The sequence below is a fragment of the Mobula birostris genome, chromosome 2, assembly GCF_030028105.1.
Source record: "Mobula birostris isolate sMobBir1 chromosome 2, sMobBir1.hap1, whole genome shotgun sequence".
Lineage (NCBI taxonomy): Eukaryota > Metazoa > Chordata > Chondrichthyes > Myliobatiformes > Myliobatidae > Mobula > Mobula birostris.
The window spans coordinates 29,403,568-29,417,057 of record NC_092371.1 but is presented as its reverse complement, the minus strand read 5'-3'; positions in this window follow the sequence as shown (position 1 = coordinate 29,417,057).

Genomic DNA, 13,490 nt, shown 5'->3' with positions numbered 1-13,490 from the left:
AAAGAGATGTTATAGCACTAATGTAATATTTGATTGTTACACAGCAGCTGAGAAAACTTTAATCCTAAAGAACAGATGTTCTGGAAAGTCACATAAAGACCCACACAAATATTTAGGTTTTTGTATCCACCTTGATTTTGATGTCTGCTTCAGCTCAGTGACTGCTGTGGGAGAATGGATTTCCTTCATCCATTCATGGGCCTCTGGCATCATACAGGGGAAGGAGAGAGCTGTATATTGCGATAAATGATATCTGAGCCATGCTGGGGCTAGAGTTCTAGTGAACAAATAACTGGGGGAGAAACAGGCTTTACACAAATTAAGCTTTGGGGTGGAGTGATGTTCTCCTAGAGTCATAATGAGATAAAGCATGCAAACAGGCCCTTTGGCCCAGCAAACCCATGCTGACCATCAATTATTCTTTTACACTAATCCTACATTAGTCCCTTTTCTAATTCACCACACAATCTCATCATCCTCCCCCTGTCCCCACCCCAGATCCTAACACTTGTAGAATCATAGAGCACTACATCACAGAAACAGGCCCTTCGGCCCATCTGGTCTGTGCCTGTCTGATCCTGTGCCTACTCCCATCTACCTGCAGCAGGACCAAATCCCGCCACACTCCTCTCATATCCAGATTTCTCTTAACATTTACAATTGAATTTGCATCCATTTCTTCCTCTGGCAGCTCATTCCACATCACACCACCTTCTAAGTGAAGAAAGTTCCCCACAGAAACCCATTAAATATTTCATCTGTCACCCTGGATCTATTACCTTTAGGTTTAGTCTCACTCCACCTGGGGAAAAATAGCCCATATGCACTCATCCTATCTATACACCTCATAATTTTGCAAACCTCTACAAGATCTTCCTTGCCTTCATAGGGAGAGAAATGAAGGCAATTTACAGTGGCCAATTAAACTGTCAATCTGCATGTCTTTGGAAGGAAACTAGTGAACCCAAGGAAAACCAATGTGGTCACAGGGAGAATTTGCAAATCCCACCTAGACAGCAAACAAAGCCAGGACTGAACATTGGGTCCTTGGCGCTGAGAGGCTGCAGTTGAAATCACTATGTCAATCTCCTAACCAATGGTGGAGAGAAATTCAGTACTCTGAAGAGAATAAAGCAAAGAAACTGCTGGAAAAGGTTATTTGTTGTAAAATTATTCCATACTTTATGAATGAGCTCTACAAATGATGTCAACTCTTTGTAAGACACTTTTGAATAATATAGAGGATTGGATACTTTTTCAGTAAAACCTATAATGAGATAAACAATTCCAACTACTTCCAGTATTGCTCTTCACATAAAAAGAATAGCTATTGTTCTATCATACAAAACAACAAATAATTCAGTTGACATAAGTCACTTCATATGTTACAGTTGAGCTACATTCTCCCCTCAGATTAATAACTGAGTGCTTGTCATGGAGATTGCTGTTACCTAAACCATCTTACAATGGGATAAACCATTACAACTCATACAGTGTTGCTCTTCACATTAGGAGAAACCATCAATGATCTTTCAGTCAACAACTACTTCTATGATGCAAATGAGCTATGCTGATGAAGCTCCATTTGCATGAGGCTCCTTTAAATAAAATGGCGGACATCATATCAGGGTTGTGGGGCTGGAAAGGCCTACTCCTTGCTGTATCATTAAACTAAATAAATAAACACTACAATCACCTTTATGTGAACAAAGTAAAGTCTTATGAGAGAAAACATTGCAACTACTTCAGAATCAGTGTCACTTTTCACACAAAGAACATTGCTAATATCTTATACAATAATTAGACCCAGTTGATGGAAATTATTTCTGAGCTGTCACTGTTGGGTTTGAATTGTCAGCTTCTGATTTAAGGAGTAAATCAGCCTCTGGCTGATTTCTTTCAAGATGGAATGAACACTACATTATCAGTTCTAAACAAACATCATGGAGAAGACCAGGTATCAACATTAGCATTCACTAATGAACGAATGTGCAACTTAATGCTTGCTAACACATTTAGTCATGTGAGGAAACTCAGTCACTTGTTCACTAATAGATTCTGCATGAATGAGAAAGGCTGTTTCCAATAGTGGGAGAGTATTGGATCAGAGGGCACAGCCTCAGAATAGAAGATATTCCCTTTAGAACAAAGACAAGGAGTAATTTCATTAGCCAAGGGTGATGAATCTATGGAATTCATTGCCACAGATATTTGTGGAGGCCAAGTCACTGGGTATATTTGAAGTGGAGGCTGATAGTATTGGTTGATTAGTAAGGGTGTCAAAAGTTATGGAAAAAAAGCAGGAGAATGGGGTTGAAAGAGAATATAAACCAGCCATGATTGAATGCTGGAGCAGATTTGAAGAGCCAAGTGATCTAATTCTACTGCTGTATCTAGTGGTCAAGAAAGTGCCTTAAAGGGGTTAAAAAGAGTGCAAGAAACATGTTGCACAGAGAACATAGAGATTTAGAACCAGGCACTTCTAGTAGTAGATTGCCAGGGAGATGGCTACTTAGAGATGAGTGCAGCCTTTAACGGCCTGCACTTCAGGAAAGTCAGCATTACAGGTAAATCCTCTTGTCACTCCTATGGGCTGCAGGAAAGGTTGACAACATTGACTATCCTTGAGTATGCACTCTGAGTGATTTTCCTAATGCAGCAGTGAGTAGCAAACTGAGATGTGGCAGAGATCAGCACCAGGAACCTGCAATGATCCTGAGGCTTGGAAACCAATAGTATCCAAGGCCCCACCCTCAAGACATACGTGTGATGTTGTATTTGAAGTCATAGGAGGACAGAAAGTTCACTGAGGATGAAAAATACAATTTCAGCACTAGTCCTTTAACTAGAAAGTTTTCATGATATTACAGTTGATAAAATCAAGGTGATGTGCATGTAAACTGTTGGATCAAGAAGGAACCTCACTGTAGACAAATTCTGCATGGAGTAATGGTGTTATTGTCGGCTGAGTTTGATAGCAGATAGAGTTATAGAATCACAGAGTCATACTGTACAGATACAGCTCATTCAGTCCACTGTGTCTTTGCACTTAGTGATACTAGTTCCATTTACCCATGTTTGGTCCTTAGCCTTCAATGCCTTGGCAATTCAAGTGCTGGCCTAGTATTAGAGAGGATGAAAGTGCCACTGAAAAGACCATAAGACAAAGCAGCAGAAATCGGCCATTCAGCCCATCGAGTCTGCTCCGCCATTTTATCATGAGCTGATCCATTCTCCCATTTAGTCCCACTCCCCCGCCTTCTCACCATAACTTTGATGCCCTGGCTACTCAGATACCTATCAATTTCTGCCTTAAATACACCCAATGACTTGGCCTCCACTGCTGCCCGTGGCAACGAATTCCATAGATTCACCATCCTCCGACTAAAAAAATTTCTTCGCATTTCTGTTCTGAATGGGCGCCCTTCAATCCTTAAGTTATGCTGTCTCGTACTACACTCCCCCATCATGGGAAACAACTTTGCCACATCCACTCTGTACATGCCATTCGACATTCGAACTGTTTCTATGAGGTCCCCCCTCATTCTTCTAAACTCCAAGGAATACAGTCGAAGAGCGGACAAACATTCCTCATATGTTAACCCTCTCATTCCCGGAATCATTCTAGTGAATCTTCTCTGTACCCTCTCCAATGTCAGCACATCCTTTCTTAAAGAAGGAGACCAAAACTGCCCACAGTACTCCAAGTGAGGTCTCACCAGTGCCTTATAGAGCCTCAACATCACATCCCTGCTCCTATACTCTATTCCTCTAGAAATGAATGCCAACACTGCATTCACCTTCTTCACCACCGACTCAACCTGGAGGTTAACCTTAAGTGTATCCTGCACGAGGACTCCCAAGTCCCGTTGCATCTCAGAACTTTGATTTCTCTTCCTATTTAAATAATAGTCTGCCCGTTTATTTCTTCTGCCAAAGTGCATAACCATACATTTTCCAATATTGTATTTCATTTGCCACTTCTTTGCCCATTCTTCCAATCTATCCAAGTCTCTCTGCAGGCTCTCTGTTTCCTCAGCACTACTAGCCCCTCCACCTAACTTCGTATCATCAGCAAACTTAGCCACAAAGCCATCTATTCCATAATCCAAATCGTTGATGTACAATGTAAAAAGAAGCGGCCCCAACACAGACCCCTGTGGAACTCCACTGGTAACCAGCAGCCAACTAGAATAGGATCCCTTTATTGCCACTCTCTGTCTCCCACCAATCAGCCAACGCTCTATCCACGTATGTAGCTTTCCCGTAATTCCATGGGCTCTTATCTTGTTAAGTAGCCTCATGTGTGGCAACTTGTCAAAGGCCTTCTGAAAATCCAAATATACAACATCCACTGCATCTCCCTTGTCTAGCCCACTTGTAATTTCCTCAAAAAATTGTAATAGGTTTGTCAGGCAAGATTTTCCTTTAAGGAATCCATGCTGAGTTCTGCCTATCTTGTCATATGCCTCCAGGTACTCCGTAACCTCATCCTTGACAATCGACTCCAACAACTTCCAAACCACCGATGTTAAGCTAACAGGTCTATAATTTCCTTTTTGCTTCCTTGCCCCCTTCTTAAATAGTGGAGTGACATTTGCAATCTTCCAGTCCTCCGGAACCGTGCCAGAATCTATCAACTTTTGAAAGATCATCACTAATGCCTCCGCAATCTCCACAGCTACTTCCTTCATTCCATCTGGTCCTGGAGATTTATCTACCTTTAGACTATTCAGCTTCCTGAGTACTTTCTCTGTCGTAATTGTGACTGCGCACACTTCTCTTCCCTGCCAGCCCAGTGTCCGATATACTGCTGATGTCTTCCTCAGTGAAGACTGATGCAAAATACTCGTTCAGTTCCTTGCCATCTCCTTATCTCCTATTACAATTTCTCCAGCATCATTTTCTATCAGTCCTATGTCTACTCTCACCTGTCTTTTACTCTTTATATACTTGAAAAAGCTTTTAGTACCCTCTTTGATATTATTAGCTAGTTTCCTTTCATAGTTAATCTTTTCTCTCTTAATGACTTTCTTGGTTTCCTTTTGTAAGGTTTTAAAAACTTCCCAATCCTCTGTCTTCCCACTAATTTTTGCTTCCTTGTATGCCCTCTCCTTTGCTTTAACTTTGGCTTTGACTTCTCTTGTCAGCCACGGTTGCATCCTTTATCCATTTGAAAATTTCTTCTTTTTTGGAATATACCTGTCTTGCACCTTCCTCACTTTTCGCATAAACTCCAGCCACTGCTGCTCTGCCATCCTTTCCGCCAGTGTCCCTTTCCAGTCAACTTTGGCCAGTTCCTCTCTCATGCCACTATAATTTCCTTTACTCCACTGAAATACCGACACATCGGATTTCGGCTTCTCTTTTTCAAATTTCACAGTGAACTCAATCATGTTATGATCACTGCCTCCTAAGGGTTCCTTCACCTCAATCTCTCTAATCACCTCCGGTTCATTACATAATACCCAATCCAGTACAGCCGATCCCCTAGTGCAGGAGTCCCCAACCTTTCTCGCACTGCGGACCGGTTTAATATTGACAATATTTTGCGGACCAGTTGACTGGGGATGGGGGTGTAGGGTTGCCAACGGACAAGAGTAGCAGTCCAATACGTTGTGTTTACCCCGAGAAAGACTACAATGACCATGAAGCCTTGTGCAGGCACCTGTGTGCACATGCGTGTACGTGCCGATTTTTTTTTACAAATCGATTTTGGCGATTCTGTTCGAGGGGGGGTGTTAATCACGACCGGAATATAGGTGATAAGTGGCTAATATACTCAATTTCGTTTCTAAAAGGGTTTATCTAACGAACTTAATATTAAACACACAACGCATATTTTCCTCGCATGAATATAGTGATGAGCCAATTATCAGGGGAGGATGGGGGAGCTTGAAGTAAGTGTTGAACGAACTTCCAGTAGAAGTGGTAGAGGCAAGTTCGATATTATCATTTAAAGAAAAATTGGATAGGTATATGGACAGGAAAGGAATGGAGGGTTGTGGGCTGAGGGCAGGTCGGTGGGACTAGGTGAGAGTTTCCATGCTGTAATTGTTACATGGTTATGTAAGTCACTTATAAGTCAATAGCATCATAACATTTTAGGTAATGTTTGGATATTAAACACACAGCACATATTTTCCTCGTATGAACATATAAAATCATTGCAACACACCAATATCGCTGAATCAGTGGAAGCCCTGCGCTTGTTTCCCTGCAACAAGACGGTCCTGTCGAGGGGTGATGGGAGACAGCAATACTCGAAGGGGGTTCCTTATGTCCAGTCTATTCCGCAATTTAGTTTCCATTGCATTCATTGCGGGGATATGATGTTGGAAATGGAATCAACGTTTTCAGTGCTTTCGTGACTATCTCAGGATATTCAGCCTTGACTTTGATCCAGAATGCCAGCAGAGATGTTATGTCAAATATACTTTTCAGCCCGCCGTCATTTGCAAGCTTGAGGAGTTGATATCCTTCCCGCGCTGACACGGATGAAGCGTGGGTAATGACCTCGCTTGCGTTCAAGCTCAACAGTGCGTGACAGGGAATGAGGAAAGTTGCAGCTGACTCATATCGCCAAATCATATCGTTTCCTCGCGGCCCGGTAGCACATGCTTTGCGGTCCGGTACCGGTCTGCGGCCTGGTGGTTGGGGACTGCTGCCCTAGTGGGCTCAACAACAAGCTGTTCTAAAAAGCCATCTCACAGACATTCTACAAATTCTCTCTCTTGAGATCCAGTGCCGACCTGATTTTCCCAATCCACTCGCATGTTAAAATCCCCCACAATTATCATAACACTGCCCTTCTGACAAGCCTTTTCTATTTCCTGTTGTAATTTGTAGTCCACATCACTGCAGCTGTTTGGAGGCCTGTATATAACTGCCATTAGAGTCCTTTTACCCAGATCATCGAGAAAGTGATGAGATTACTTTCCTGATGGATGCTAAAGCATCAAAATTATGTTTACCCAATTTCAATGGCACAGGAACAAGTTATTTGGAATATTGTGTGAAAACTGTGCTCAAAACATATGAAACTGAGGACAATGCGTCACGTATAATGTTTCTTGAGAGCTTGGGAGATAGACCTGATGCTCATTGTTGTCTAAGAAGAAATCAAAACCATGTTTGATAACTATTTAATGATCACTAATAATTATATTTTAGGGAATCAAAAGGTGTCTTTTGGAATGCAAACTATATTGAGTTCATTCAAGTTTTCACTTCTTCAAAGTGTTGCTCTTGACTGTCTCATTGTTGAGACCTGGAGGAGTAGTTTAGTTAACAGGAAGCTGCAGTCCTGCCCAATGTAATGCTTTAAAAATTATAGTATCCACAACTAATCTGTAACAGAAAAAAATAGTGAATATTTAACTGGTAAAAATCATAAGAGTGCCTTTACCTTCAAATGCCTGTAAGATCAGGCTCCAGTTCCTGCTGTTGTAATTGTATGATTGCCCCATGACCATGTGGGTTTCCTCCCACATTCCTAAGACATACGGGCTAGAGTTGGTAAGATGTAAACATCTATGTTAGTGCTGGAAGCGTGGCGACACTTGCAGGTTGCGCACAGCATACCCTCAATGCAAACGATGCACTTCACTTTATGTTTCGATGTACATGTGACAAATAAAGGTAATATTTTTATTATCTGTTATGTGAGTTTTGGCAGAAAGAATACTTGTTCTCCATTATCACATACCTCCTGGTGTTTCATTATGAAGGCCAGAAGCATAAGTACAAGAGATTCTGCAAATGCTGGACATCCAGCGGAACGCACACAAGATGCTGGAGAACTCAATAGGTCAGGCAGCAGCTATAGAAAGAAATAAACAATCGAAGTTTGGAGCTAAGACCCTTCATCGGCACTGGAAAGAATGACGTCAGAATGAGAACGTCGGGGGGAGGGCGGGACGAGGAAGTAGTACAAACTAGAAGGTAATAGGTGAAACCAGGTGAAGGTGAAGGTAGGGGCTTGGGGTGTGTTCTCCTCTGAACTCACAGAACCCGGTGCTGCCTCTGAGCCCACAGCAGCTAACGAGTAATGCTTACCTGCAGTTATGAATAATAATCGCATGTTCCCTGCATTCTAAGTGTAACCAGTCCTTACAGAAAAATAAGCTTGGAATGTGATCTCAAAATATCGTGCAGTGCATTGGAATATAGACATAAGGAATTCTGCAGATGCTGGAAATCTTGAGCAACAGGCACAAAATGTTGGGGGAACTAAGCAAGTCAGGCAGCGTCAATGGAGGCAAATTAACCTTTTTTTATTTCCCTCCATTGAAGCTGCCTGACCTATTCAGTTCCGCCAGCACTTTGTGTGTTGCATTAGATTTGAATCCGTTCGCCATGAATAACTGGTATCAATGCAGTGATCTGAGCTAAAGCACCCCACCCAATGGCTGATCCTTAGCTCTAATTCTTAGCTTTTCACTTTTGTTTTAAATCTATTGTTTATATTTTAAATATTAGTTAGGTTAAGATGGCCAGAAAAATACGTGTAAGATTTGAAACAATGAAGTGCAGTGAACATTAAGCCCATGGTTTATTAAGCAACTTCAGGCATTGGCTGAAAACCGACTCCCCCCATCCCCATGAGCAGTTTAGCAAAATAACTTCCCGTCTTCGTCACAGGTTCGTTCAACGTCCCACGGGTGGAAAAAAAAATCCAAAATTCCTCTTCTTTCTCTCTCGGTGAAGTATCTATCTCAGATCACTCTTGAGGAGAGCCAGTTGGGGACTCCGACCTGCCTTCTACCCTTGGGCATGCTTCGGTTTGGGAGCCGTGTTGACAGCGACGGCCTGCGGCTGCCGGGCTTCCTGCGTCCTGTCCGGGCACTCCGTGACGTGGCGACACGGCTTCTTCGGGGGATGATCGGCGGCTGGCAGGGGACCGGGGCAACTAACAGATTGACAAGTATGATTCACATTCTCACGTGCAGGTTTTAACTCTGCACGTGGGGTCTTGACGGCTGGGGCAGCTGATGGACAAGGCTTTTTCGCCTGGATTTTTAGAATATGATCGTTGCAGATGCTGAAAGTCAACTCATCAGTACCAATGCCCGAAGGGAGGTTAATTTCGTTCGAAAAGCCGCGCAAATTTAAATTCTCCGCGCCGTTGGCATCCTTGAATCTCTCCACGTGTTCTCCATACACTAACAGCCTCCCATCCTTGATCTTCACGGCCAGTTCCTCGGGAGAGACTCCGCTTAGGTTGACAAAGTAGGAGAACTCGGAAGGGTTGGTGGTGGATTGCATTGGTCCTGTTTTGTGTGTCCCTGGCCGTTTCTGAGAAGTTCTCACAGGCGATTAACCATTTGTTTGCCGCACCCCGTCCCGCGGAGAGAGACTTGTTTCTACCCGCTTTTTCCTTACGCCACAGTTTGTGAGTGTGAGATCACACACGCTCGTGCACCTTAGTGATGCAAACAAGTGAAATAAGGTTGTGGCATTGTTTGTTTATTAGAGACACAGACGGAAGGTAGCCCAGGCTCTTTTTAGAAAGCGCTTTACACGAAATAAATTAAACTCATCCGCTATTTCATTCAGCTTGTATATTTAGGCTTGACCATGAGATACCGTACCGTAAGTTACCGTAAGATAAACTCGTTACTTAACACATTTTGTCGTGGCTTATTCAAATACAGCCGCGCAAGTGTTCGCCCTCCAATGAAGCAACAATGAAGCAAAGACCGAAAGTTTCAGAAGTCTTTTAGTAAAGACAGGTGTCCTTGATACCAAACTTGTAAAAAGAAGCGAAAATATTCTATGTATATTGTGTTAAGAAATTGATATATTCTGTGTTTATACCTTCAGTTTTATATTTTTCCGATTGTCTTTGGTAATCCTGTTAACCGTGACTATGACATCACACTGGATTCATTGCGACATCACACACAGATACTTTCGTCACATCACTCACCACGGATAAAGGTAGTGGGTTCATTCCTTTATATAGAGCGAGGAGACTAGATTTCGGGGATTACTAGTATTTCATCAGGTAAGAATTTTTATAGATCGAATTACTTATGTCCAGTTCCTTCCACCATGAGACTCTTGTATGAATTGGTGAGTTAATCGAATATAAAACGGTAATTATTGTTCCAACAAAGTGAGGACCCTGTCGGAGGTGGAAACGTGATTTTTTTTTCCCTCTGCTCAGCTAACGCTAAAAAGAAACGCCCATGACATAACACACATTTTGTATCTAGCATCTAACTATATTAGGAATCAGTATATATTAATGGATTGATGCATGGACCCTAGGTGGACTGAAAAAAATTCCAAGTAATCAATGTTACTAGATATATTTATATTAAAGATTTTCTAAATGAGATGGAAGATTACAATGCAGGAGTTGTGGTTAATTTATGCATCACCTTGACTATGTAATATCTTAAGTAATTTGTGCATTGTGGGCACATCTTTATAGAAAGGGAAATTGTCATTAGAAACTTCATTGATCAGCCTTTCTGAAATTCTAGCTATGAGAAGAGACCTGAGAAAGCTGAAACGTGATTTACTACAGAGTTAATAATGTGAATAGTTATTACATGTAAATTGACTAGGGAATTTTATTTCTGCTTTTGTGAATCTTGAGTTTTTAATTGCAACTGAGAAAATGAGGAAGGAGATTAAGTGAAATATATTTACACAGATATTTGTTGAAGTGTGGAACTTACCACAACAAGCTAAGGAAGAAACCATTGTAAAATTTATGTGAAGACTGGATCTGTAAGAAGTTAAGAATATAATTCTCTGCTATTTCCTTATTCCCCAAAATAATTTTTGCTCTTTCATATTGCAAGGGACCCATATAAACTTTTATTAATCCTTTAACATATCTACAAATGTTCTTACAGTCTGTTTATATGTTTCTTGCTACTCTTATATTTGTACCCTCTTTTGTTACCAAAACTTTTGCCTTCTTTTGTTGATGTTTTTGAAGTGTGGGAAAAGTCTGTGTGACAAGAACTGTGGGATTAGTTCTTGTTGTTCTATAATTTTATAAATTGAAAAGCAGGCAAACAGCTTGTGTGAAATATACAACTGAACTGCCATATAATGTTATCTAGCAAGTATAGTCATATCTCATTAGGTTCCAGGGTATTGTTTTGGACTAACTTACTGAAAACTGCACAGATTTGTGATATTTGGAATGATGTAGTAGAAATATGTGACTCTGGGTCATTGAGTTGGCATTAACTTTGGCCTCATTTACACTCCGTAACCACTTTCCTGTACCTAATAAAGAGGCTAGTGAGTGTATGTCCGTGGTCTCTGCTGCTGAACTCATCTGCTTCAAGATTTGACATGTAGTGTGTTCAGAGGTGTTCTTTTGCACACCACTGTTTAACATATGGTGACACTGGACAACAAAGATTTTGCTTCCTGAATACCTTTAAGTGTATCTTGTGAATGTTAGGCTACTGATCATGAAAATCACCATGAAATTTCCCTATCACGCGCCATTTTTATTAAACTTATGTTTATTATTTCAATTCATAATTCAAGTCAATTAAAAGGTTGCCTACAATGTAAGCTGGAAAGTTTCCTATCTCGTCCAGGCATGCTTGGGCATGCTTAGGCAGCATGGCAGGACAGGTTTTAGTAATAATTATTGGGTTCAGGATTGTAAGGATGGAATTTGCTATCACCAGGTACAAAAATTTCTATGAAGGATTTTGATATTTGAGGCAGATGCTTCCCAAGATAACTGATGCCAAGAATAAGGAAAGCATTTTTATTGGTCCACAAATCAAACAGGTCATCAAGGACAGGCAATTTGAAGAATTTCTAGTGGGACTGGAGAAAATCACATGGAAGGCATTCAAGGAAGTTGTTGAAATTTTTTTCGGCATCTACAGAGCACCAAACTACAAGTACATGCAGCTGGTTGAAAGCATGCTTCAAGCATATAAAACAATGAAATACAACATGCCACTAATGAGTCATTTTCTGCATTCCCATTTAGACTTCTTCCCTGCAAATCTTGGTGCTGTTAGTGACGAGCATGGTGAAAGGTTTCACCAGGACATTGCGGTCATGGAGAAAAGATACCAGGGCAAATGCAATCCATCAATGCCGGCGAATTATTGTTGGACACTTAAGTGAGAAGCCCCAGACACCGACTACAAATGAAAATCATTAACAAAACATTTTTAACTCAGTTGAACTATTGCAAAGCATCAGCACCATTATGCAATTAAACACATTATAATCAATAAAAGTTAATTTGTTGTTTCTGCAAATTTCTATTTGATACAAGTAGTCTGAAATTATATTTGTGTTCATCTTTAAGCAGTCTATCATAAACAAAAAAGAATTTTGAGGAAGCAACACCTTTGAAAAAATTTGTTGTCCAGTGTTATTTGAGTTACTGTTGCCTTCCTGTCAGCTTGAACCAATCTGGCCATTCTCCTCAAACCTCTCTCATTAACAAGACATTTTTACCCACAGAATTGTTGTTCACTGATGTTTTTTTTTGTTTTTCACATAATTGTAAACTCTAGAGACTGTTGTACATGAAAACCTCAGGAGGTCAGTAGTTTATGTGATACTCAAACCATTCTGCCTGGCACCAACAATCATTCACAGTCAGCGCCACTTAGATCAGATCTCTTCCCCATTCTGATGTTGGGTCTGAACAACAACTGAACCTCTTGACAGCTTCTGCATGCTTTTATACGTTGAGTTGCTGCCACATGATTGGGTGATTAGATATTTGCATCAACGAGCAAGTGTACAGGCACACTTAATAAAGTGGCCACTGTGTGTATAATTAGTTCATATTATACATAGGTACATAGAAAACTTACAGCACAATACAGGCCCTTCGGCCCACAAAACTGTGCCAAACATGTCCTTACCTTAAAACTATCTAGGCTTACCCATGGCCCTCTATTTTTCTGAGCCCCATGTACCTATTCAGGAGTCTCTTAAAAGACCCTATCGTTTCCACCTCAACCACCGCTGCCGGCAACCCATTCCAAGCACTCACCACTCCCTGCGTTTTTAAAAAAAAACAACTTACCCCGGACATCTCCTCTATATCTATTTCCAAGCACCTTAAAACTATGCCCTCTCATGCTAGCCACTTCAGCCCTGGGAAAAAGACCTCTGACTATCCACACGATCAATGCCTCTCATTATCCTGTGCACCTCTATCAGGTCACCTCTCATCCTCCGTCGCTCCAAGGAGAAAAGGCCGAGTTCACTCAACCTGTCTTCATAAAGCATGCTCCCCAATCCAGGCAACATCCTTGTAAATCTCCTCTGCACCCTTTCTGTAGTTTCCATGTCCTTCCTGTAGAGAGGCGACCAGAACTGAGCACAAGTGGGGTCTGATCAGGGTCCTATATAGCTGCAACATTACCTCTCGGCTCTTACACTCAATCCCACGATTGACAAAGGCCAATGCTCCAAATGCTTTCTTAACCACAGAGTCAACCTGCGTAGCAGCCTTGAGTGTCCTATGGACT